At 48.0% G+C, this 26,473-nt stretch overlaps 1 long non-coding RNA gene across 1 annotated transcript in view; it reads right to left on the bottom strand.

Annotated features, from left to right (window-relative positions):
* LOC119968638 overlaps window positions 1-26,473 on the bottom strand; it is a 76,074-nt gene that overhangs the window by 21,358 nt on the left and 28,243 nt on the right. Inside the window, exon 3 of the long non-coding RNA XR_005461159.1 lies at window positions 20,814-20,925. This is a non-coding gene — a long non-coding RNA (uncharacterized LOC119968638). The remainder of the gene's footprint in view (window positions 1-20,813; window positions 20,926-26,473) is intronic.

Below are 26,473 nucleotides of genomic sequence, written 5' to 3' on the forward strand. Positions count from 1 at the left end.
GGATGACCAGGATCAGACAATTTAGAAGTTGGAGAGAGCGCTGGCAGACCAGGCGGAGCAACAAACAGTGGTTGGCCTGGAGGTGGAATGCTGAAGGATCAGCAAAGGAGGCTGCTGGAAAAGGTGGAAGAGCTGGAGAACAAAGCGTGCCGGCAGAACTTAAGAATTGTTGGTCTCCCTGAAGGGGCTGAGGGGGCTGATCCTGGCACGTTTGTGGCGAATATGTTCCAGACGCTCCTGAGGGAGGGGGCTTTTCCTCGACCGTTGGAGGTGGACAGAGCATACAGGGCGATGGCGAGGAAGCGACAGCCGGGGGAACCCCCCAAGAGCGATGCCCACAGATTTTTGGATAAGGAGTGTGTTCTCCAGTGGACCAAGCGTACCAGGAGCTGCAAGTGGGACAATAGCATATTGCGGATCTATCAGGACCTAAGTGTGGAGGTGGCCAGAAGGAGGGCATGCTTCAGGCAAGTGAAGGAGATCCTGTTTAAGAAGAAGGTGAAATTTGGGCTCCTCTACCCAGCGTGTCTTTGGGTCACACATGAGGACCAGCACCATGATATTGAGTCGCCTGAAGATGTGATGGACTTTGCCAAGAAGAAGGGACTGGCGCAGAACTGAGAACTTTTTGGACTTAAGTGGCAGTATTTCTACTTTTTGAACGATGTATATATGTTTTGATTGTTGTCTTTCTTCTGCTTTTTATGTTTGGGCGAAGGTGGGGGAGTAAAAGTTATTCGGTTTTTTGGGGGTTTTCAGTGTTTTGATGGGGGTGGCTGGTGGGGTTTTTTTACTTTTTATTACTTTAGAACATAGAACAGAGAAAAATACAGCACAGAACAGGCCCTTCGGCCCACGATGTTGTGCTGAACTTTTGTCCTAGATTAAGAACAAATTAATCTACACCCCAACATTCTACCGTAATCCATGTACCTATCCAATAGCCGCTTGAAGGTCCCTATGTTTCTGACTCAACTACTTCCACATGCAGTGCATTCCATGCCCCCACTACTCTCTGGGTAAAGAACCTACCTCTGACACCCCCCCCCCCCCCCCCCCCCCCTATATCTTCCACCATTCAACTTAAATTTTTGTCCCCTTGTAATGGTTTGTTCCACCCGGGGAAAAAGTCTCTGACTGTCTACTCTATCTATTCCCCTCATCATCTTATAAACCTCTATCAAGTCGCCCCTCATCCTTCTCCGTTCTAATCAGAAAAGGCCTGACACCCTCAACCTTTCCTCGTAAGACCTACTCTCCATTCCAGGCAACATCCTGGTAAATCTCCTTTGCTCCTTATCCAAAGCTTCCACATCCTTCCTAAAATGAGGCGACCAGAACTGCACATAGTTTTCCAAATGTAGCCTTGCCAAGGTTTTGTACAGCTGCATCATCACCTCAAGGGTCTTAAATTCAATCCCTCTGCTAATGAACGCTAGCACACCATAGGCCTTCTTCACAGTCCTATCCACTTGAGTGGCAACTTTCAAAGATCTATGAACATAGACCCCAAGATCTCCCTGCTCCTCCACATTGCCAAGAACCCTACCATTAACCCTGTATTCCGCATTCATATTTGTCCTTCCAAAATGGACAACCTCACACTTTTCAGGGTTAAACTCCATCTGCCACTTCTCAGCCCAGCTCTGCATCCTATCTATGTCTCTTTGCAGCCGACAACAGCCCTCCTCACTATCCACAACTCCATCAATCTTCGTATCGTCTGCAAATTTACTGACGCACCCTTCAACTCCCTCATCCAAGTCATTAATGAAAATCACAAACAGCAGAGGACCCAGAACTGATCCCTGCAGTACGCCACTGGTAACTGGGCTTCAGGCTGAATATTTGCCATCCACCACCACTCTCTGACTTCTATCGGTTAGGCAGTTCGTTATCCAACTGGCCAAATAGCCCACTATCCCATGCCTCCTTACTTTCTGCATAAGCCTACCATGGGGAACCTTATCAAATGCCTTACTAAAATCCATGTACACCACATTCACTGCTTTACCTTCATCCACATGCTTGGTCACCTCCTCAAAGAATTCAATAAGACTTGTGAGGCAAGACCTACCTCTCACAAATCCGTGCTGACTATCCCTAATCAAGCAGTGTCTTTCCAGATGCTTCGAAATCCTATCCCTCAGTACCCTTTCCATTACTTTGCCTACCACTGAAGTAAGACTAACTGGCCTGTAATTCCCAGGCTTATCCCTATTCCCTTTTTTGTACAGGAGCACGACATTCGCCATTCTCCAATCCCCTGGTACCTCCCCTGTTGACAGTGAGGACGAAATGATCATTGCCAACGGCTCTGCAATTTCATCTCTTGCTTCCCATAGAATCCTTGGATATATCCCGTCAGGCCTGGGGGACTTGCCTATCCTCAAGTTTTTCAAAATGCCCAACACATCTTCCTTCCTTTTTTTTTCTTTTTTTTTATAAATTTAGATTACCCAATTATTTTTTTTTTCTCTATTAAGGGGCAATTTAGCGTGGCCAATCCACCTACTCTGCACATTTTTGGGTTGTGGGGGCGAAACCCACGCAGACACGGGGAGAATGTGCAAATGTGCAAACTCCACACGGACAGTGACCCAGAGCCGGGATCGAACCTGGGACCTCAGCGCTGTGAGGCGGTTGTGCTAACCACTAGGCCACCGTGCTGCCCTACATCTTCCTTCCTAACAAGTATCTCCTCGAGCTTACCAGTCTGTTTCACACTGTCCTCTCCAACAATATGGCCCCTCTCATTCGTAAATACTGAAGAAAAGTACTCATTCAAGACCTCTCCTATCTCTTCAGACTCAATACACAATCTCCCGCTCCTGTCCTTGATTGGACCCACCCTCGCTCTAGTCATTCTCATATTTCTCACATATGTGTAAAAGGCCTTGGGGTTTTCCTTGATTCTACCCGCCAAAGATTTTTCATGCCCTCTCTTAGCTCTCCTAGTCCCTTTCTTCAGTTCCATCCTGGCTATCTTGTATCCCTCCAGCACCCTGTCTGAACCTTGTTTCCTTAACCTTACATAAGTATCCTTCTTCCTCTTAACAAGACATTCAATCTCTCTTGTCAACCATGGCTCCCTCACTCGACCATCTCTTACCTGCCTGACAGGGACATACATATCAAAGACACGTAGTATCTGTTCCTTGAACAAGCTCCACATTTCAATTGTGTCCTTCTCTGACAGCCTATGTTCCCAACTTATGCACTTTAGTTCTTGTCTGGCAGCATCGTATTTACCCTTCCCCCAATTGTAAATCTTGCCCTGTTGCACGCACCTATCCTTCTCCATTACTAAAGTGAAAGTCACAGAATTGTGGTCACTATCTCCAAAATGCTCCCCCACTAACAAATCTATCACTTGCCCTGGTTCATTACCAAGTACCAAATCCAATATGGCCTCCCCTCTGGTCGGACAATTTACATACTGTGTTAGAAAAGCTTCCTGGATACACTGCACAAACACCACCCCATCCAAACTATTTGATCTAAAGAGTTTCCACTCGATATTTGTTAAGTTGAAGTCACCCATGACCACTACCCTGTGGCTTTTGCACCTTTCCAAAATCTGTTCCCCAATCTGTTCCTCCACATCTCTGCTGCTATTGGGGGGCCTATCGAAAACTCCCAACAAGGTGACTGCTCTTTTCCAATTTCTGACTTCAACCCATACTACCTCAGTAGGCAGATCCTCCTCGAACTGCCTTTCTGCAGCTGTTATACTATCTCTAATTAACAATACAACCCCCACCACTCACCTCTTTTACCATCCTCCCTAAATTTGCATGATTGGGCGGGTTCTTTGTGGGGGTTTCTGTCTGTCTCTGGGTTGTCTTCTGTGGTAATTGGGAGATGGCTCGGTCTTGGCTTGATGAAGGAGGTAGTTTTGATGGGCGGGGGAGGGGAGTCGGGAACAATAGGTGGGCGACTTCTTGGCGCTGGAGGCTAGGGTCACCTAACTAGCTGGGTGAGCTAGTCTACGGCCGTACAGTGGGGAGTGCGTATAGGTTCAATATAGGGTAGGGGTTAGGTTACAAGGTGGTGTTGCTGGGGGGGGGGGGGGGAAGGGGGGAGTTACTCTGCTGACGCGAGAGGGACTTAGGTTTTGGGACAGAGAGGAGGTCGGGGGTGGGGGGTGCCTGGGGGCAGGCCGATGGAGGTGTGGCACATAGGCTGGGGGCTGGCCCAGGAAGGGGGATGGCTGATCGGCAAAGGGGGGGCGTGGTGCCCCCTCCAACCAGGCTGATCACCTGGAATGTTAGAGGGTTGAATGGGTCTGTCAAGAGGGCTCGTGTGTTCGCGCACCTGAGGGCTCTGAAGGCGGACGTGGTGATGTTGCAGAAGACACACCTGAAAGTAGCGGATCAAGTTAGGCTGAGGAAGGGCTGAGTCAGTCAGATCTTCCATTCGGGGCTGGACACCAAGACGAGAGGGGTGGCGATTTTAATTAATAAGCGGGTGCAATTCCAGGTGGGTAGTATAGTCTCGGACAGGGGGGGCCGTTATGTCATGGTGTGCGGTAAGCTGGAGGGGAGGAAGGTAGCCTTAGTTAACGTGTATGCTCCGAACTGGGACGATGTCGAATTCATAAAGAGGGTACTGGGGAAGATACCGGATTTGGACTCGCATAAGCTGGTGATGGGAGGGGATTTTAATACGGTCATCGACCCCGGCCTGGACCGGTCGTGTTCGAAAACGGGTAGGGTGCAAGCAATGGCAAAGGAACTGATAGGGTTCATGGAGCAGATGGGGGGGGGGGGGGGGGGGGGGGGGGGTCGACCCATGGAGGTTTGGGCACTCGATGGGGAGGGAGATCTCTTTCTACTCGCATGTGCATAAAGTGTACTCCCAGATTGACTTTTTCATTTGAGTAGGGATCTGCGGGCGTGGATGGTGGAAACGGGGTATTTGGCCATCACTATTTCGGATCATGCCCCACATTGGGTGGAACTGCATGTTAGTGAAGAGAGCTACCAGCGCCCGCAATGGCGATTGGATGTGGACTTGTTGGCGGACGAGGCGGTGTGCGAGAGAGTAAGGAAGTGGATGCAGAACTACCTGCAGGTCAATGACAAGGGGGAAGTCTCAGCAGCGGTGGTCTGGGAGGCGCTGAAGGCAGTGGTGAGAGGGGAGCTGATTTCAATCCGAGCTCATAGGGACAGGACGGATAGAGCAGAGATGGACCGACTGATTAAGGAGATTCCACAGATAGATAGGAGGTATGGGGTGACCCCGGGGTGGAACTGTTAAGGGAACGTCGGAGGCTGCAGGTTGAGTTCGGGGTACTGTCCACGAGCAAGGCAGTAGAGCAGCTTAGAAAGGAGAGGGGGACGTTTTATGAACATGGGGAGAAGGCCAGCAGAATGCTGGCACTGCAGCTTAGGAAGAGGGAGGGGGCTAGGGGAATAGGTAAGGTGGTTGATGGGGATGGGAATTGGGGAGGAGATTCGGCTGGGTTAAACAGGGCATTCAGGGACTTTTACAGCAGACTCTATCCCTCGGAACCCCCCACGGGGCCTGAGGAGACGAGACGCTTTTTGGATGGGCTGACTTTCCCAAGGGTGGGCAGGGAGCTGGTGGAGGGGCTGGGGGCTCCGATCAGGGCCGAAGAAATATCTGAGGGCTTGAAGGCAATGCAGTCAGGTAAAGCCCCAGGACCGGACGGGTTCCCGGTGGAACTCTACAAGAAATTCTCGGGGATATTAGGGCCCATCCAAAAAGCGTCTCATCTCCTCAGGCCCCATGGGGGGTTCGGAGGGATAGAGTCTGCTGTAAAAGTCCCTGAACGCCCTGTTTAACCCAGCCGAGGTTTTCACGAGGCGCGGGACAGAGAAGAGCTGCCCCCGACGATGTCACAGGCCACCATTTTGTTAATATTGAAGTGGGACAAGAACCCGGAGCTGTGTGGGTCCTACAGGCCGATCTCGTTGCTCAATGTGGACGCTAAGCTGCTGGCCAAAGTTTTGGCCTCCAGGATTGAAGATTGTGTGCCGGAGGTGATTATGGAGAACCAAATCGGATTTGCCAAGGGTAGGCAGTTGGTGGGCAATATAAGAAGGCAGCTCAACGTGATTATGGTGCCCCCGGAGAGCAGGGAAGTTGAGGTAGTTGTGGCCATGGATGCGGAGAAGGCATTTGACTGGGTGGAGTGGGACAATCTATGGGAGGTGCTGGGTTGGTTTGGGTTTGGTAGGGGCTTTATCGACTGGGTTAGGTTGCTGTACCAGGCCCCGGAGGCCGGTGTAAGGACGAACAAGACGACCTCAGACCTCGGATTATTTTAGGCTGCACCGGGGGACAAGAGAGGGATGTTCCTTCTCCCCACTGTTGTTTGCGTTAGCCATCGAGCCGCTGGCAATTGCTCTGCGAGCTTCAAGGGGCTGGTTAGGGGGGTGTGGAACATAGATTATCGCTTTATGCGGATGACCTGCTCTTATATGTAGCAGATCCAGGGGCAGGGATGAGGGAGATCATGGTGATTCTGGGGAATTTGGCCGGTTTTTGGGAAACAAACTGAATATGACAAAGAGCGAGACGTTTGTAGTCCAGGCAAGAGGTCAGGAGGGTCGGCTGGGGAGTTACCGTTTACGTTAGTGGGGGACAATTTTAGATATCTGGGGATACAAGTGGCGCGTGACTGGGGCCGGTTACACAAATTGAAATTGTCCCGGTTAGTCAAGTAGATGAGGGACGAGTTTCGGAGATGGGATGCGCTATCGCTGTCGCTGGCTGGGAGGGTGCAGAGAGTTAAAATTACGGTCCTACCGAGATTTTTATTTGTGTTCCAATGCCTCCCAATTTTCATCCCGTGGTCTTTTTGTAAGAGGATTAACAAAATCATTTTGGGCTTTGGGCGGGTAAGTCCCCACGCGTGAAGAAGGCGATGCTCGAGAGGAATCGAGGAGAGGGGATGCTTACCCTGCCAAACTTCAGTAATTATTACTGGGCGGCCAATATTGCGATGATTAGGAAGTGGGTGGTGGGGGCAGGGTCGGTTTGGGAGCGGATGGAGGCAGCTTCATGTAGGGGCACCAGCTTGGGGGCGTTGATAATGGCAACTCTGCCGTTCCCGCCGGCGAGATATTCTACCAATCCCGTAGTGGTGGCGGCCCTGAGGATCTGCGGTCAGTGGAGGAGGTACGTTGGAGCAGTGGGTGCATCGGCTGGTCCCCAATATGTGACAACCACCGGTTTACTCCGGTGAGCTTAGATGGGGGAGTTCCGGGTATGGCAAAGGGCGGGAATTGAGAAGAGGGGGGGCCTGTTTCTGGAAGGGAGCTTCCCTAGCTTGTGGGCGCTGGAGGAGAGGTTTGGATTGGCAGCAGGGACCGACTTCAGATATCTACAGGTGCGGGAATTTCTGTGCAGGCAGGTATCATCCTTCCCACTCCTGCAACTAAGAGGGATCCAGGATAGGGTAGTGTCTAGGGGATGGGTGGGGGAGTGGAGCATCTCGGACATCTACAAAGAATTAATGGGGGTGGAGGAGACGCAGATAGAGGGGCTGAAGCATAAGTGGGAGGAGGAACTGGGGGGTGAGATGGAGGATGGCCTATGAGCGGACGTGTTGAGCAGGGTCAATGTGACCGCTACATGCGCAAGGCTTAGCTTGATCCAATTCAAGGTGGTACACCAGGCGCACATGACAGTGGCCCGGATGAGCAGATTCTTTGGGATGGGAGACAGGTGTGTAAAATGTGCGGGTGGACCCATGTCCACATGTTCTGGGCGTGTCCAAAACTAAGGGGATACTGGGCAGGGGTTGCTAACATCATGTCAAAAGTATTGAAGACAAGGGTGCAAATGAGTCCACGGGTGGCGATTTTTGGGGTGTTGGAAGATCCGGGAGTCCAGGAGGAGAAAGAGGCAGATATTCTGGCCTTTGCCTCCCTGGTAGCCCGGCAACGGTTATTACTAACTTGGAGGGACTCTAAGTCTCCGAAGTCGGAGGCCTGGTTAATCGACATGGCGAGCTTTCTCGGTCTGGAAAGATTAAGTTCGCCTTGAGAGGGTCAGTATTAGGGTTCACCCGGAGGTGGCAACCATTCATCGACTTCTTTGCGGAGAATTAATCATCAGCGGGGGGGGGGAACTAGGGTAGCATACAGTAGGGGGATAGATAGGCGGGCCTCGGAGGGATGGGTGTCGTCGGTTGCACTATGGTTATTGTTCTTTGTACATTATTTTTATACTGTGGTTGTTTGTAATGCCAAAAATACCTCATTAAAATTGTTTTAAAAAAAGATAGGTTTTCATTTATGTGGCACCTATCACCAGGATAGGGAGGCTCGAGGTTCTCTTGAAGTGTAGTCATGGCAGTGAATTAGGAAAGGTAGCTGCCAATATTTCCACAGAGCAAGATCCCACAAACAGTGACAAAATAAAACACCGGATAATCCGTTTTTAATGATGTTGGTTGAGGGAGACATTTTGGCTCGGACACCAAGCTGCATGGTTTCTTCACAATAGTGCAGTGCAAACTTTTATTTCCACTAAGATAGAAAATGGGTCGCTGAAAGGCAGCATATCCAACGAGTGTAGCACTTGCACAGTCAGATATCTCTTTGCTCTTTGTAAGGCTTCGGATTCACCTTCATTTCTTTCCCTCCTCCCGGCAACAACAGCTGCTGACCCCAACCGGCTGGCTCTCCTTGTGGCTTTCGGCTAGCGCCTCGTGCCTCAATTCGCTGTTGCTGGCTGGCCTGTCATCCACAGCCTGATGGCCGAGTTGCCCCTTGCCAGCACCCTCACTGCGTGAAGGTTACTGACCAGCTGGTTCACTTTGACCCGCTGCCTCTGCCCTTGTTATTGCTGCTGGTCTGCCCTCAGCCCTGGGTCAAGAAACCTGCTGGCTGCACCTTTATTCGCAAAAGAAAAGCACAGGATCTTTTGCCTCTGCATCTTTCCCTCCTCATCTTGGTCACTCTCATTCCTCGTGCATGAGCCTTAAAATTCGGATCAGTCTGCTTTCTCGCTCTAAAGGTACCCGACTAATCAAAGTCCGATGTGGCCCTGTATTGTCTGCTGGTAGGCTCAGCCTTTCAGCATGTGAATTATCAGGCGTTGATTGGTGCCCACAGGCACAAGCTGTCGTGGGGCACTCCATTGGAAGGGGCCCTGCGCCTGGGCATGATGTGTTTTTCATTTTAAATCTGCTTCTGTGCACAGTACTGCACTGAAATAGCACAACACTGAAGTTGTTGAGATAGTATTTCCACTGCACCATTGGGCCACAGCAGATTCAGTTTTCATTCATTCTTTCACAGGATGTGGACGTCACTGGCAAGACCAACATTGTTGCCCATCCCTAATTGCCTTTGGGAAGGTGATGATAAACCGCTGCAGGTCATTTGGTATAGATGCATCCAACAGGGTTGTTTGGGAGCGAGTTTCAGGATGCTATACTGTCGTTAAGATATGGGTCAGCCATGAAATAACAAAATGGGGGAAACCATCTTGCATGAACGAACGGCCTATTTCTGGTCCTATGATTCTGAACCTATTTTACTATCAACTTTCTCTTTCTGAATGCAACGGTCCAGTTTGTATGTGAAGGCCATTTTGCAGAGATTTGAGGCCTTGAATCTCTAAGCTCCATCCAAGTGCATGAGTTTTATTTTTCAAATGGAAAAGAATAGTCACAATGTACTAAGGGAGGGACATTTATTTTTTCTGTTCTCTTCCAATTTACTTGCTTGTAGAAGTTCTTATACTCTGCTCTTAAGGGTGGAACATGATGCAGTCAGGTTTTTCCATTTCTACCAAAGTCAATGGAGTTTTGAAAGACTCGCCAGATTTTACACCCACTCCTCCACCGTGATGCGACCGTAAAACCCTACAATATATTTCTGGCTCTACGCTCATATTCTACTTTTTTAAAATCAATTTTTTGCTTTTCTTTTGCTGAATTCCAATATTGAGTCAACCCTCAGACATACTACCATTCTTGCATTGTTAGAAGTACCTTGGATGGATTACTTCTCCCATCGACTTCCTGGGTTGAATTCTCCAATGTGGAGATTAAGTCCCGTGGTGGGCACAGGAACCTGAAGTGTTTCCCGCTGCAGACATTGGCTGGAAATCACACAAATCTTCCAGCCCCAACCTCATTAATTATGCAGCCCGATGTTTTGCACTGTATTCCGTGGTGGGGTAGACCTGATGGTGCGTAGTCCGCCATCCTATCCAGGCACATATTGCCAAGGCGCCCATCGTCACTGATCCACTATTGAAGAAAGAAGGTGAACCTCCTGAAAATGAAGGTGGATCTCTGCGAGCTCTCTGGGGCAGGAAGATGGATCTCCTGAGAAAGAAGATGTACCTCAAGGGGAATTCTGAGGTTGGACCGCTTTCAGGAGACTGAATCTGGAAGCTTCACATATTGATGCTCCCCCACCCACTGCTGCAGTGTTCCAGGACTGCCAAAGGCCTCCATTCTGCACTCCGAAGGCAACCCCAGGCGTTGTTTAGGTGAGACCGGACCACTTCACACCCCATTGTTCCAAGCTTGTTACACACGGATGTGTTTTCCTGCTGGCTCTGCAGAGAATCAGGCGTTGGGGGGTTTGGACCTTCATCTGCATCCATTAGCAGGATGCAAACGAGTTTCACCCTTGCCTCAAGCAGGTTGCCGCTCCCCCATGGTAGGCACCAATGGAAGATAAATTCACACTAGGGTAAAACTGATTTTTGTGAATTCCATCAAATTTCCCCCCCCCCAAAATTACCACTGAACCCCTCAATGGGAGCCTGGGAGAATTACGCCCCTTGCTTCTCAATGAAATGTATTTTTGTTTACAATTTTGATCATATTGCTTAAGTGTTTTCCATTCCTTTTTTCTTTAATTTTCAAGTGCCAAATTTTTTCCAATTAAAGTAAAATCTCACGTGTCCAATCCAGCTACCCTGCATATCTTTAGGTTGTGAGGGTGAGACCCACGCAGAAACAGGGAGAGTGTGCAAACTCCACATGGACAATGATCTGGGGCCAGGTGCGCTCCTGGGTCCTCAGTGCCGTGAGGCAGCCTTGCTAACCATTGCGACACTGTACCGCCCGAGTGCTTTCCATTCCTTATCTACCTTTATGCTTTTTACTTGCATTCCCAAACAGACCATAGCTAGCACCAATAGAAACCAGAATCTTCTGAACTGTGGTGTAATACGAAAGATTATGATTGGATTTATATAAGTTTCAGACTCGTGTTTTGACCTTAAGTATGTCACTGAAACAGCTTGTTAAATTCCATCATATGATCTCTCTCCTCCAGAGAATTCTTAACTATAAGATTAATAATTAATCTTGCCACATCACCCAGTACAAGATCAAAAATAGCTTCCTCCCTGGTTTGTTCCATGATGTCCTGTTCTGTGCAACTGTCTGGAATTCATTCCATATCATCCTCCAGATGACCTTTGCTAAATGTATTTGTCCAATTGCCACCAAGACTAAAGTCCACTACAATTGTTGCATTACCTTAGTTACTAGTTCCTACTGTTTCTCAAGTAATACACTGTCCACTTGTGTCATTATTGTTTGGGGGCCGATACACTACATTTACCAGTGATTCCATCCCTCACTATTCCTAATGTCTGTGGTGATATGCATCACTGTAAATACACAAGGGGTTAATGTAAATATACGTAGACTAGCTAGATACTAGAGGGAGCACCAGAGACATGACACTCAGACATTCAACCAATAGGTCAGTAAGATAGGACACGACCAATGGGCATTCACGATACACATAGAGGTGACACCACCACAGGAGGGCATTATACCAACCCATATAAAAAGGACACAGCACACATGATCTTCCTCTTTCCAGTGGAGACACTCAGTGAGTACAGACACAAGGTTGATTGAACATCACACCCACCACGTGGATTGTAGCAGACTGGTTCATCAGTCTGAGTAGCTATAGAAGGATTAACAATAGAGTCGAATCCAAGTAGGAGAATTGTTAATAGTTCAATAAACGTGTTGAAGCTATCTCCACGTCTGAACCTTCCTTTGTCAGAGTGCATATCAAGGAAGCAGCTTATGCTAAGTCAAGAGCATAACAAAACAATGTCTACCCATATTGATTCTACTTCTTGAACTTCCAAGCCAAGATCTTAATTCACTACTCTCTTATGTTGCCTTTTGTTGTCAGGACTTTCCCCTCCTTTTCCATTTTTTATTTTTTTTTAATGGAATTCTTAGTTCCCAAACTTGGTTACCTTACATCCACCTCTCTGGAATGACTATTAAACATCTGTTTACAGATATAAAAATAGATACTTTGAAAAAAGAAGCTGCTTCAAGGAATGACGTGTTGAGCGAAATTAACCCTGAACGAGATTGGTTTCAAAGAACAGAAAACAGAAGTGCGAATTCCAGCCAGGGAAATAATACAATCTGATTCTCATCCATCCTAACGGAGGCTATCCATTTTTGCCAGGGGCCTGTTACAGTCTCAGTGGACGTGCTTTATTTCTGAGCAGGGAACTGAGTGCGCTGGATAGCGTATTGGAATAAGACGATGACAGCCATCTAATTTGCTGGTGAAATCATCTGCTTCTGGGCAACATCGTGGCACAGTGGTTAATCCTGCTGCCTCACAGCGTCAGGTCCCAGATTCGATTCTGGCCTTGGGTAAATGTGTGGAGTTTGCACGTTCTCCCCATGTCTGCGGGGGTTTCCTCCGGGTGCTCCGGTTTCCTCTCACAGTCCAAAGATGTGCAGGTTAGGTACGGTTACAGGAAAACAGGGATAAGGCTTGGAAATGGGCCGAGGTAGGATGTTCTTTCAGAGGGTCGTTGCAGACTTGGTGGGTCAAATGGCCTCCTTTTGCACTGTAGGAGTTCTATGGTTCTCTGATTGAATATTGCCACCAGTGCCAGGCAGGTTGAGTGCCTTGAATTCCTTGAGTAATGTGTGTTGGTGTTGGATTCTCCAGTCGCCGACGCCAAAATCGCGTTCGGCAATCGGCTGGAGAACCACAGTTGCCGACCAAAATGAGGGCAACGGCACTTTCATGATGCTCCGCCCCCTCCAAAGCGGCGATGAGAGTTGCCTCAGGACATTGCCTGAGGCCCCCCCCCCCCCCCGATGCTCCGCCCCCGACCAGCCAAATTCCCGAAGGCAGCGGTCACGTTTGGTCTCATCCGTCGGGAACACGGCGTGGCAGCTGTGGACTCAGTCCAGCGCCACCACAGTCGGGGAGTGCTGATCCGCACTCACGGGGGGACTTTATTAGGGGCTGGGGGCACTGTGAGGGGGGGGTGGTCCGAGGCGCCCCAGCTGGCCAAAGGGGCCCTATTTTGCCAGCCGGGTCCGTGAGCGGCCTCTGCCATGTAGCACGGTGCGACCGCTACAGGCCGCTGCCAGCCTCCGCCATGCGCATACGCGACCACGGACCCGGCAATTCTCCAGCCGTATTGGCAGCTAGAACTGAGTGCTCTATGCTGCCGGCATGCTAGCCCCCGGTCAAATCCAGCCAAGGATTTACTGCGCAAGAACGGGACAAGTGGAGCCGAATTCTCCGTTTGGGAGAAAAAATGGTCCCGCCGGAACTGAATAGCGTGCGATACACATTTCTGTTGGGGGCACTATTCATTCAGCAATTCAGGACATGCAAATTGGGCCGCACTCTGCCCATGTGAATTAAGCAATTCCCATTGCCGCTGGTGTCTGATTTGCTGAAACCAGAATTAGCGCTGAGGGGCCTGACAAGCTGAAGCTGCGTGTAAGCGCTCCCCTCCCCAAACACTCTCATTCCAGCCAAGAAGCACAGGGAATACTCGACAGTGTGGATGTCCCTGTGTGCAGGTGTTTATGAAATCCCACACACAGGTCCCTGTTCAAGCCCAGGAATGATCCAGAGGCATAAAAGTTCAGGGCGACCGTCACCTTGATGGCTACCGAGAAAAGCTGGACTCATTCAAACCTACATGCTGCCAGGAGCGTCACCATTTGACAGAGGTAGCACACGGTGCCCCTGTCTTCGGTGGCACAGGTGATCTGGCAGTTCCTTGAAGAACAGGTCGCGATAGTGTATGTGTAGTAGATGTGACACTTCTTTTGCACCGCCTCCTCGCCCTATTAGACGGCACTGAAGCCTCACCGGCTGGCCCCTGCTATTCTGAGGCAGGTTCCAGTTTGGCAGATTCCAGTTTGGCAGCCCCCCCCCCCCCCCCCCCCCCCCCGAGCTGGTCCTGCTCCTCCATCATCCATGCGTCCGCAACAACAGCAGTGGCCAGGTAGATAGCAAGCATTGCTGGCTGTACTCCAAAATTCATTCCCTGAGGTGGTGGAGGGGGGGGGGGGGGGGGGGGGGGGAGGGGGGCGGCGGACGACAACAGAAATGTTCGTAAAATGAGTAATCCTTTGCCCATCAGCTTACATTGTTACCCTGAGTTGTACTACAGCGTCACGCTCAACACGTCCCCCCACTCCCATCCCACCCGGCCCTCTCAATATGCCCTCATCCACAGCTCCATTTGGTCCGTTCCTGTACTGTAAATCCTGGATGTGAACCTTGAGCCAAAGGCCAAGTTTGATAAGAACTAAAGTGTGTCTTCAGAAGACCTGCTGCCTCTATCCCTGTCAGTGAGTGGCACCGGGCCTGTGATGTGGGGATCCTCTATCCTCACCACCCATCCCTGTCAACAGGGATACTGGTGGCTGCTGCAATCCATGTCAGTGATGGGGTCTGTGGCTCCTGTCCTGTTTCCCTCAATGGGGTCGACTGTGGGTCCCTCACAGGGTGGGCCATGTGTTATCCTGCCAGCTAGGTGGCAACCGGATGTGCAAGTTGTGACATGGAGCTGGTCATGTTTCCTGGCCGGGGGCAGAGCGGATGGGAGAAGAGGCAAGGTGGACAGGCAGCATTGGATACAGCTTGTGGTCCTGAGGGGTGGGTTAATTGGTAGTGTCAATAGTGAGGTGTTTACCCTAAGAAGGGCAATGTGCCTGTGTCGGTGTCATAGACCACAGTTCATATGTCTTTTGTTTGGGGTGAGCTCTGCTATTCCCTTGCAGTGGGGCTGCGCTTCTGATGGGTGCATTGAGGAGCTACATCTGGTGGGCTGGTGATTAAGCTTGGCCACACCCATCCCATTGACGTCATTGCTGGGATCTGAGGTTTTCAGAGGATGGGCCTGGGTGGGCTCGCAGATGACCAAAGGCTCTGTGAACGTTTAAAGGACCCAATGAGCCATCAGCAGTGTGAACAGCCAGTGGCCTCTCAGTAGCACCAAAGGGATGGCAGTCTGAGCCAGGGCACCCCGATACCGAGTGGGACACCCTGAGGCCACATACTTGGCACAGGTTGTTCCCCGCTGCTCCTCCCAGCCCAGGCAGCCACCCGGCCAATTCTGAGAGGTTCTGAAAGTTTTCTTGCCTTCTCGTTCCCCTTCAGCAGCCATGATGCCCAGGCCCCACTTCTAAATAGTTGCACCACTTCGCACCTGTGTGACTTCTGCTTAAGAGGGGTGGAGCATCGCAGAGGGGTGGGGCATACTGTTTCCAACCCACTAATGATGTTTGAATCCATGCAAATTATGGTTTTGCATGTACCCGTTGGTGCGAGGGACCGGAGCATGGCATTAGAATAGGCGGCAGGTGCAAATTACGATTTTTCCATTGTGTACTATCATCCATCTGATCGCAATTCTCATGGCCGGTGGCAGGTAGCAGAGTATTCAGCCTCTGGTCTATGCCAACGAGTAGTCGTGCTCAACATGAGCCTCCTCTCACTTTATTCACTTTAACTCACCATATCACTATATCTTTCCAATCTTTTCACCTTCATATAAATAGCCAACGTCCTCTTAAATGCATCTCTGCTACTCCATGAGATAGCAAGTTCCACTTCTCACTACATTCTGAGCAATTAAATTTCTCCTGTATCCCTACTGGATTTGTGGTATTGTAAGGGTCCTTCCTGTTTGTTCCTATTTATTCTCTGTCTATTCCTTTATTTCCCTTTCTTTTATTTTTGCCTAGCATTTTTGATCCATGGATGAGTTATGGACATGTGTCTTTAAGGTAGCCGGTACCTTTAATTGAAACAGAAGGATCCAGACGGCTGTGGGGTTTTAGACTGGCTATCAAAAGTGATGAGTCAGTTTGATTGATTTGGCTGCTGGTCAATTAATTGGCCCAAAGGGCTGTGCTCTGCCCGGTAACAGGTTGGTTATTGGATCTGACCCTGCTGGAATGTTTTTAAAGTCATGAGATTCCAGTTTGGTTTCACTTTTGATTCTGCAGCCGAGATTGAGGGTTCCAACTAATTCTCTCCACAAACATCTGACTAATCTTCTCTATTAGTCCACTGTAAGGGTTGATTCTCTCTTCCCACAAGACTACAAAGTCTTGAAGTCAAACCATGAGCTGAATGCAAGATTTGATGTGAAATAAAGTGTCCTTGCAGAAAGATATAGGCCTGGATGTGAACCTTGAGCTGAAGGCCAAGTTTGATAAGAACTAAAGTGTGTCTTCAGAAGGCTTGCTGCCTGTAAGTACTGAATCAACGACTCTGCAGGGAAGACCATTACCAGCTCTAAACCAGAGACTTTAATCAGCAAGCATGCTGTGAAGAAAATGTGTGAAAGAACCACCATTGAAAGCAAAGACTCTCATCTTTTGACCTTCAACCTTACGATTTTTAGCCCTTTGTGCCCCTCTGTGTTTGTCTGTCTTGCGTGTGTGGGTAGAGCATGGGACAGTTAAAGGGAGCAGAAGGTCAGCTTGTCGTTATCCAGTTGCATTTAATGCACATTTCATCATTATTTTTGTTATAAATAAACAGCAATTGTGCTTCAAGTTCAAACCTGGTGGCTGTAATTATTGGGCAGCTAAGAGCCAAAGATTTCAGGAATTTGTCTAATAATTTATTGGATAATTTACTTGTGTTGTGACACCGCGGCACGTGGGGCTGGAATTGACCATGCACTCGCCCATGTTGGTGTGACAGTATATTATATTGATCACCACTAATTATAGATCTCTACAAGTTTAAACATCTCTATGTAAAAATGAAATATGACAGAACATCAATGCCAATGCCAATATTCTCAACGTATCGATTCAAATCTCATTTTGTCAATAATACTCACCCTGTGCCTCCCATTCCCCCCCGACGTGTAAATTGGAGACTTTTCAATTTGATACTTGTTCAATAAACTTGCAAGTTGCACAATGGGTAATTATCAAGTTGAAATTGGTTTGCAGTCAGTACTGCCATCGTTGAAGAGCATAATGTCACTTAATCACATATACTCCCTGAATAATTGTCAGTGGGCCATTGGAATTGTTTGCAGCATAGTGTTCCCTGAAATTTCAGTCAGTCCAGCTATAGTGCAGACTTCAATCAAACTGACTAAAACTAGCACCTCACAGCTTGTGACCTCTTCGGGGATTCTGTATCTACCACCATCAATCAAGATTCTGACATGCAGGCACTAAAAGCGTTCATAATGACACTAACTGCTTGCAATGTCGATTTCCCCAGCATCAATACTTGATGAGTTAGACTGACAGACTAAAATGACATGCTCAGGAGCATGCAATATCATTAAGGAAATGAACATGATTTATTGCAGTTTATCCGTGTTAGAATTATGCCATAGTTAAAGAAGATGTGCAAGGAAGATAAGTCATATCTGAACTACAGGGCAATGCTAAATATTGGAATGGAAGATATATAATGTGTGACCAGTGAAATTCCGTTGACACCTGTCAGTGAAGTGTTTCCTGCCTTGGAGCTGATGGGAGAAGGTAGATTGGGAACCAATGCTGCATAGTAAATGGTGTGTGATGACATTGTGTATTGTGACAGAATGTGGTGGACAATAATCCAGTATTTCCAGTATATTCAGTGGTGCAATCTTCCAGTATTTCATGAGCTTCTGTAAGGAGTTTTATGCAAAATGCCCCTCACACTCGCCCAAAAAGCAGCCAACTTTGAACACCAACCATGCATCTGGATGACAAGTGTGGCCAAACTCATCAGTGCATCAATCTCCTCTTTAAACAATCCAGAATTTAATTGGTTCTCGTGGTGCACTATTTGACGCTCCACACCAATTTCTCCAATTAATTGAACATAGCTGTTAATTTAGCATTAAATCAGGAACAAGTGAATTTTAGACAAATTAACCATTGCACTGCCAGAGGAGGTTAAAACCCAATGGATTAGAACAAAAGCACAATATGCTGGAAAAAATTGCAGGATAGTCAGCAACCATAAAAGAAAGAGAAGTTGATGTGTTCTGATCAGGTGTCTCTCCTGCCACTTTGGCCTGACTTCTTGTCCTGGGCTGGATAATCTGATTTTCAGGCTATGTCCTGATGCCGGCATGAGAATGGTGGCATTTTACAACCAAAAGATCAGTGCAAAATGGTCACCGATCCTCTGTTTGGTGAGGGCTAACAGGCAGGCAGCGTAGAGCACCCAGCTCTCGCTGCTGATACAGCCGGAGAATTGCCGGGTCCGTGGCAGCACATGCGCACGATGGCGGTCCGCAGCGACCACGACGTGCAACATGGCGCCGGCAGCGCGTAGACCCGTCCTACCAAATAGTGCCCCTCCTTTGGCCAGGCTCACGACCCCCGGACCACCGCTGAACAGTGCCCCCAGCCCCTGCCAAAGTCCCTCCTGCCTGCGGATCGGCTCACCCCCAAACTGTGGCAGCGCTGGACTACAGCCGCCACGCCGTGTTCCCGACAAAACATAGCTTGAGAGGTCAATTCCGTTGGGGCGGAGCATCGGGGGAAGGCCTTGGGTAATGACCTGAGGCCGTCAATATGGTATGCGGCATACTCCTAGAGTATACCACTTTGGAGGGGCGGAGCATCGCAAAAGCAAACGAGGATTCTCCGGCCGATCGGCAAACGCGATTTCGGTGTCGGAGACCGGAGAATCCTGCCCCGTGTTCTTGAGATTGGGTCCCTCTGTCTTAGACTTTAGGCATAGGACTTGGTTCTTACCTGCTATTTGCTTAACACTTGTTTATTTGTATTATTTCTACAGATTACAGGAATCGAACCCGGGTCCCTCTTGCTGTGAGCTGCCACTACTGTGCCACCCTGTCACAAGTATTTTATAAATTTATGTTGGTCTGTGGATTCAATTAAAATAGTTGGATTTGCAGAAACACTTGAAATGTCTAGTTCTTTCCATACTGAAACCATTCTGGGCAGTCTTGGCAACTATGTCGGGTTTGGATCCGGTGTGGATTTTCCAGCTCTTTTGATTGTTTTTGGGGAGATTTTGTATGGGTGAAACTGCTGCCCATAGACACTACCAAATCCATAGAATCATGTGATGCCTCGGAGTTGCCATGCATCATAGCCCAACTAAATGCTCAAAGCTTGACCTACCTCTCATACTGGACCACTTCATCCAATATAAAACCATCTTTGGACTGCAGAAAGTTGGAGAGGTTTTCATGCTGAACTCCCATGACTATCATGGAATCATAGAATCCCTACAGTGCAGAAGGAGGCCATTCAGCCCATTGAATCTGCACTGACCCTCCACAAGAGCACCCTGCCTGAGCCCATTCCCCCACCCTATCCCTGTTACCCCACCTAACATTTGGACTCTAAGGGGCAATAGATCATGGCCAAACCACCTAACTTGCACATCTTTGGAGTGTGGAAAGAAACCGTGGCACTGGAGGAAACCCTGCAGAAAGGGGGAGAATGTACAAACTCTACATGGTTACCCAAATTTGTAATTGAACCCAGGTCTCTGCGCTGTGAGGCAGCAGTGCTAACCACTGTGCCACTGTGCCACCCTGATCACTATGCAATCATAGATTAGCTCGTCCTTCAGGGTCCTGTAACTGCAAGAACTAGCTTGGAAATATAAGTCGGTTTGGAGCGATTCAACTCATTCCCCAGATCATTGCGAGCGCTGGCTGAATCGTGCGTGTTCAATTAGTAAATTTTGCTTCAGGCTAAAATAAGTGTCGGTGGCATTAATAATGTCATCAAAATCCATGGCTGTTTCCTTTCTTTTCGTCCTGGGGAACATCATCTGCGATTGCACCTATTACGTAAATAAAGGAACTAACTTTGGATCTTTGCCATGAAGACCTGACACTGCTCGTTACTGGAGAAAATTACATTTCCATAACTCCCACGGCTGACCTCTCCACGAGACCTTGAGCCAGTCAAACAGGTGGGGCAAGAACGGGGACTGCTCACTCGGTATGCTCACTGTTACCTCTCTCCAGCATACATGCTGTGTCTGTATAAAATTCCCAAGCTACTTTAAAAGATTCTGTGCTTCCTTCACTCACACTTATGTATGCTTTTACATCAATGTCTCCACTACTGCCACCATGTTCTGAAATTAGTCCTTCTGTCTTGGGTTATAAGTGACATACAATTGCATCTGTTGCACACTTGTTTACTAGGATTACATCGAAACAGGCTACAGAATAGGCACTTGGTTTCCAGGCATCATTCTCTCTCTCTTTCCCATAGTGTCTGTGATACATCATCATCTGCGTCATACATTAGCACATCCCATTTGTTAACACATTATACTAAATTTCCTGCTTTGATTTCAGATTTAAGCATTACCAGTTCATCATTGTACAATTTATTTCAGATTGTGTGGCTGCCTTTCCTTTTATTTATTCCTTCCTTTTATTTGCATGCTGGGTTTACCCTATTGAAAATTGTCATAAGCCAAAAATTCCTCTGAGATCAAATGGAAACAATACCTAATCGTGATAGTCATCATTTTTTTTCGCGTAGGTTAATGAAGACTTCAAACTGCCCACGCGCAGACTGTTGAACTTACAAGGAAGATTTGAAGTGACTGATGCCAATGGGTTCCTTATCTTGTTGTTACTGGTCTAGTAGATGTCCAAGAAACTTCAAGACAATCCTGGAACAGCTTCATGATGATACAACTGCAACATAGAGTGAGAGATCTGAAACATATGCCTTCAAGATCCAAATCAGTGTCAAACAAGCCCCCAAATTATTTGCATTGTACTGGACAATGGTCATTCACTTCATAAAAGATCTCAGGGTTTCAGTATAAAATATCACCTAGGTGGAAAACTCCTCAATCTTAGTCGCCTCTGTGCCAAAACGAATCTGCCTATCACAGATAGACACATGTCACTGTTTACAGATGGCTGTAGTGTCCTTGTCAACTCACCAGATTTGCCAGTCACTCTCCATCTCTTCAATTCTGCACACAAGAAACTTGAATATTGCCAAAAAAAGTCATATTAACCCGCACCTCGCCAACCAAATATTCCACCTCCAATATAAGTTGAAGGCAAAATAATGGAATATGTTGAGAACTTTCCATACAATTGCAGCCACCTCTCCCAAAAGCTTACCATTGGAGAGGAAATGAACACCAGATCAGGTGCACCAGCTCAGCCATTGGCAGTGAGTGCCTGACCACAAAGGGTGGAATTCCTGCACCCCCACCCCAATCCCTCACAGCGTATTATCCGGTGGGAGGGGGCCCGCCATTGGCTGGCCGTGGGATTGTCTGGTCTGGACAATGTCTGTGGGATTTTGTGTGCCACGGATGCTGTTATGGAGGATTGTCATCGGTGGGACAGAAGATCCAGCTAGCGGGATGGTCTGGAAAATTTCAGCGAAATACTTCCACAAATCATCAGAAGTCCTAGTGTACAGACCACACATCCATATGACAGTGAGACCTAGTTTCTGTATTAGGAACATACAAGAGCGCTAGAGAAATTCCATCAGCAATACATCCACCTCATCCTCTGGATTCAATGGGAGGATTGTGGAACAAATGCTAGTGCCTTTCCTAAAACCTGCTCCTTAAACATTCAGGCAGGATTCCTGCAAAATCAACTTTGATGGACTGAGAGTTGTGTCCAAACAGCCAAAAGCATCTTCCCACCAAGTCCTGTTTCCTCAACTCACCAACGGCCAGCGTTCCAGGGGAGGTCAAGGAAAAGACTTCAAGAATACTCTGAAGATCTCCTTGAAGTGCAATAACATTGGCATTGATTACACGGAGGAGCTTGTCACCAATTGTTCAAAATGGCGTCAACCTCTCCATGAAGCTGTATGACACTTTGAGTCGCAACGTCTTAATGAGGCAGAGTGACAGCAGGGAAGGAATGTGAAGGAATCAAATCCTGCATTCCAGATCTCACTACCACGTGGGACATCCTGTGCGCTGAAAGATTTGTGGGACAAGAATCTGCTTGTTCAGTCACATGGTGACCCATGGCAGAAACCTGCGACCACAAGTAGACATCATCCTCCAATCAGTTTATTGCCAGTAACTTTCTACCCTTTACTGTGATACTTCAATAAAAATAGAGTGGGACAACTTGTCACTACATGAGTTGCAATGCGATGAAAGAAGGTAAGTAGCACGGTAGCACAATGGGTAGCACAGTTGCTTTACAGCACCAGGGTCCCAGGTTCGATTCCTGGCTTGGGTCACTGTCTGTGGAGTCTGCACGTTCTCCCCGTGTCTGCGTGGGTTTCCTCCGGGTGCTCCAGTTTCCTCCCACAAGTCCCAAAAGACGTGCTGTTAGGTAAATTGAACATTCTGAATTCTCCCTCAGTGTACCCGAATAGGCACCGGAATGGGGCAACTCGGGGCTTTTCACAGTAACTTCATTACTGTGTTAATGTAAGCCTATTTGTGACAATAAAGAATATTATTATTAAGTACCATAACTTGCATTACATTGGATTAGTTTACAAGACTTAGCTATTTCACTCATTCAGATATAGAGCAGATCATATGTCCGATGGTGGCTAATCCTACCAATCTCCTTCTCATCCAACTCACCATTTTTTTTTCATAGAATTTACAGTGCAGAAGGAGGCCATTCAGCCCATCGAGTCTGCACCGGCTCTTGGAAAGAGCACCCTACCCAAGGTCAACGACTCCACCCTATCCCCATAACCCAGTAACCCCACCCAACACTAAGGGCAATTTTGGACACTAAGGGCAATTTATCATGGCCAATCCACCTAACCTGCACATCTTTGGACTGTGGGAGGAAACCGGAGCACCCGGAGGAAACCCACGCACACACGGGGAGGATGTGCAGACTCCGCACAGACAGTGACCCAAGCCGGAATCGAACCTGGGACCCTGGAGCTGTGAAGCGATTGTGCTATCCACAATGCTACCATGCTGCCCGGTTATTGCTGACCTTGTGGGCTGCCCACAGATTAGCTCTCACCACTCCTCTACGCATCGCCCTCCAGAGTGTCCTGTGAACAAGCCATCCGTAAAATATTAATGAATAATGGCTTCAGTAACATAAACCTGGCTGAGAGATGATGCCACTTTTTCCTTTTGTGATGAATATGTGTTGTATAGAATCTTTATTTTATATTGGCATCAGGTGGACATATGTTATATACATATTTATATATCATATAATCTGTATTGAACTTTTTGAAAAGAATACTTTGGCTCACCAAAGGTCATGTGACTACAGGAGCAATTTCAAAGGACTTTATGCAGACACAGAATATCGGGAGCTCACAGAGACAGTGGCTGAAATAAACCCAGGTTGAAACCAGACAGATGCCACAGCTACCTCAGCTTTGAGTTTAAAATATGCTGCATTTTAACTGGCAGTCCAAGAGATTGCCACAGGGCAATAGTCTTACCTCCTCTCTCTTTATTGAAAATTTCTCTCATCAAAGGTATGTTTTGAAAACCCACCAGAAGATCTCATTGCTGCAAACTGAGAGTTCGTAAAGAGTTCCAAATCAACACCACTGAGACGATTATCAATCAGCCATGATAGCAGGCTGAATGTTTCAGTGATAAATTCTAATACTACAGCTACTGTGGAAAGTGACCTTCAGCTGTAAAAAAACATCCGCACAATCCATGAATACTTTTTTCCTGCATCTCTACCTAAGTAAGTTAACATAAAGAGCCTGGCTGGCTTATTTCTTGCACTGAGCTACACCCTTACATATATATTGAATTGGCAATATCTCATCTTTTTAAAAATACAAACTCTATTTGTTTTAGTCATTTATGGAATGTGGGTATCGCTGACTAGGCCAGCCCATCCCGAATTGCCCTTGAGAAGGTGCTGGAGTGACTGGAGTGACTTCATTAACCACTGCAGTCCTTGTGGGGTGAGTGCCACCTGCAGTGCTGTCAGGGCGGGAAGTCCAGAATATTGACTCAGTGGCAGTGAAGGAACAGCGATATATTTCCAAGTCAGGATGGTGAGTGACTTGGAGTGGACCTTCCAGGTGGTGAGGTTCCCAAGTACCTGCTCCTCTAGTCCTTTTAAATGATAATGATCATAGGTTTGGAAGATGCTGCCTAAGGAGCCTTGGTAAGGTCCGCAGTGCATCTTGTAGATGAAACACATGGCTACCACTATTCATCGGTGATGGAGGGATTGAATGTTCGTGGAAGAGGTAGCAACCAAGTGGGTTCCTTTGTCCCAGATGGTGTTAAACATCTTTAGTGTTGTTGGAACTGCCCTCATCCAGGCAAGTGGTGTGTATTACATCACACATCTGACTTGTGCCCAGTAAATGGTGGACAGGATTGGGGAGTCAGAAGGTTTATCATTTTCTGAAGGATTCCTAGCCTTTGACCTGCCCTGGTATTTATATGGCTAGTCCAGTTCAGTTTCTGATCAATGGTAACCCCCAGGATGTTGATTGTGGGGGATTCAGCGATGGTAATGCCATTGAATGTCATGAGGCGGTGGTTCAATCCTCTTATTGGAGATGGTCATTGCCTGGAACATGTGTGGCGTGAATGTCAATTGCCACTTGCCAGCCCAAGCCTGGATATTGTCCAGGTTTTGCTGCATTTGGGAATGAGCTGCTTCATTATCTGAGCAGTCGTGGATGGTGCTGAACATTGTGCAGTCATCCGCAAACATCCCCACTTCTGACCTTCTGTTAAAAAGGAGGGAATTGATAAAGCAGCTGAAGGTAGTTGGGCCTAGGACACTACCCTGAGGAACTCCTGCAGTGACGTCCTGGAGCTGAGATGATTAGCGTCCAAATACCACAACCATTTTCCTTTGTGCCAGGTATGATCCAACCTGCAGAGGGTTTTCCCCCTGATTCCCATTGACTCCAGTTTTGTTCAGGTTCCTTGATGCCATACCCGGTCAAATGCTGCCTTAATGTCAAGGGTCATCATTCTCACCTCATCTCTAGAGTTCAGCTCTTTTGTCCGTGTTTGAACAAAAGCAGGAGTGGGACAAGAAGTGAGCTTTCCATTCCCCCCTTTCTAAACTGTTCCTTAACAAAGCCTCCCCACCTAGTTTTACCTTCCACCACTTGCACCATGAAAAAAGTCACAGTGGTTTGGCACTTTTCACAAGATCACACCGTGATTTCTGACCTACTCCTCCAGCACTTTTTCCTCCTTTGAGCAACTCACTTTGTTCTACACCTCTCACCTCTCATTCAAAGATATCATTCTCTATAACTCACCCAAGTACAATAAATAATTTCTCACCAAGGTATCTTCACTGCTTTCCTCCCTCAGCTTCTGCATCAAACAATTTCTCACCTTTGGGGATTTCAACCTGCATCTCAACTCATTATGCTCTGTCTATGCTGAATTTACCACTCTTTACTTTCTGCTTCAGAAATATCTTCCTTCATGTAAACTCCCCAATCCATTTTCAGGGCCACCTCATTGACCTTGACATTCCATGTGCTCTTGCTCGTCCCATCGTATCAATCACAGGTAAGGCCATGTCGGATTGCTTTCCTTATGTCATTCCCCACCCACATCTCCCTATTTGCCACAACATTTCTGCAGCTACCAATTTGTTAAACCACACCATCATCTCCGCCATTGATACCTTAATCCCAATAAAACAATTACTCTCTCTCACCATAGCTCTTCATCTAGTAAAATCCTCGGGCAGGATTCTCCGTTACATAGACTAAGTGTTGATGTCAGAACAGAATCAGTGGACTTCTATGAAAGCAAAATTGGCACCGTTCCCAGAACAATTGGCGGGGGTGGCCGCACCCATACGGCCGGTATCACTGTGTAGAACCAGGGGCAGGGCTGGTGGTCAGTGAGTGCGCAGCAAGATGGCCACCATAATGGCGGTCTGTGCCTGGGCACCGCCCCAGTCCTATGGGGGGGGAACCCCGGCTCCTCGACCTGTTTCCCCCCCTCACCCGACCCTGGCAGGGGCCCTCCCACCACAGCCAGCACAGCTGGTGTCCGGGCCAGCCTACCTTCCTACCTTCTCGCTCTCTCTCACTCAGCAGCCACTGTGCCAGATTCACGATTTTTGAAACCGCAAGTGAACCATGCCATCGGGAACTCGGCCCATCGGAGGCGGTGAATCTTGGAGGACCTGGAGAATAGTGTGTCAGGCCCACTAATGATCTGCGTACTGTACTTTAACACTATGCGGCGAGCGAGACATTTACGCCATTTATGGGGTGCGGAGCATCCCAATTTAGCGTTAGACCAGC

Source organism: Scyliorhinus canicula, chromosome 1, assembly GCF_902713615.1.
Source record: "Scyliorhinus canicula chromosome 1, sScyCan1.1, whole genome shotgun sequence".
Lineage (NCBI taxonomy): Eukaryota > Metazoa > Chordata > Chondrichthyes > Carcharhiniformes > Scyliorhinidae > Scyliorhinus > Scyliorhinus canicula.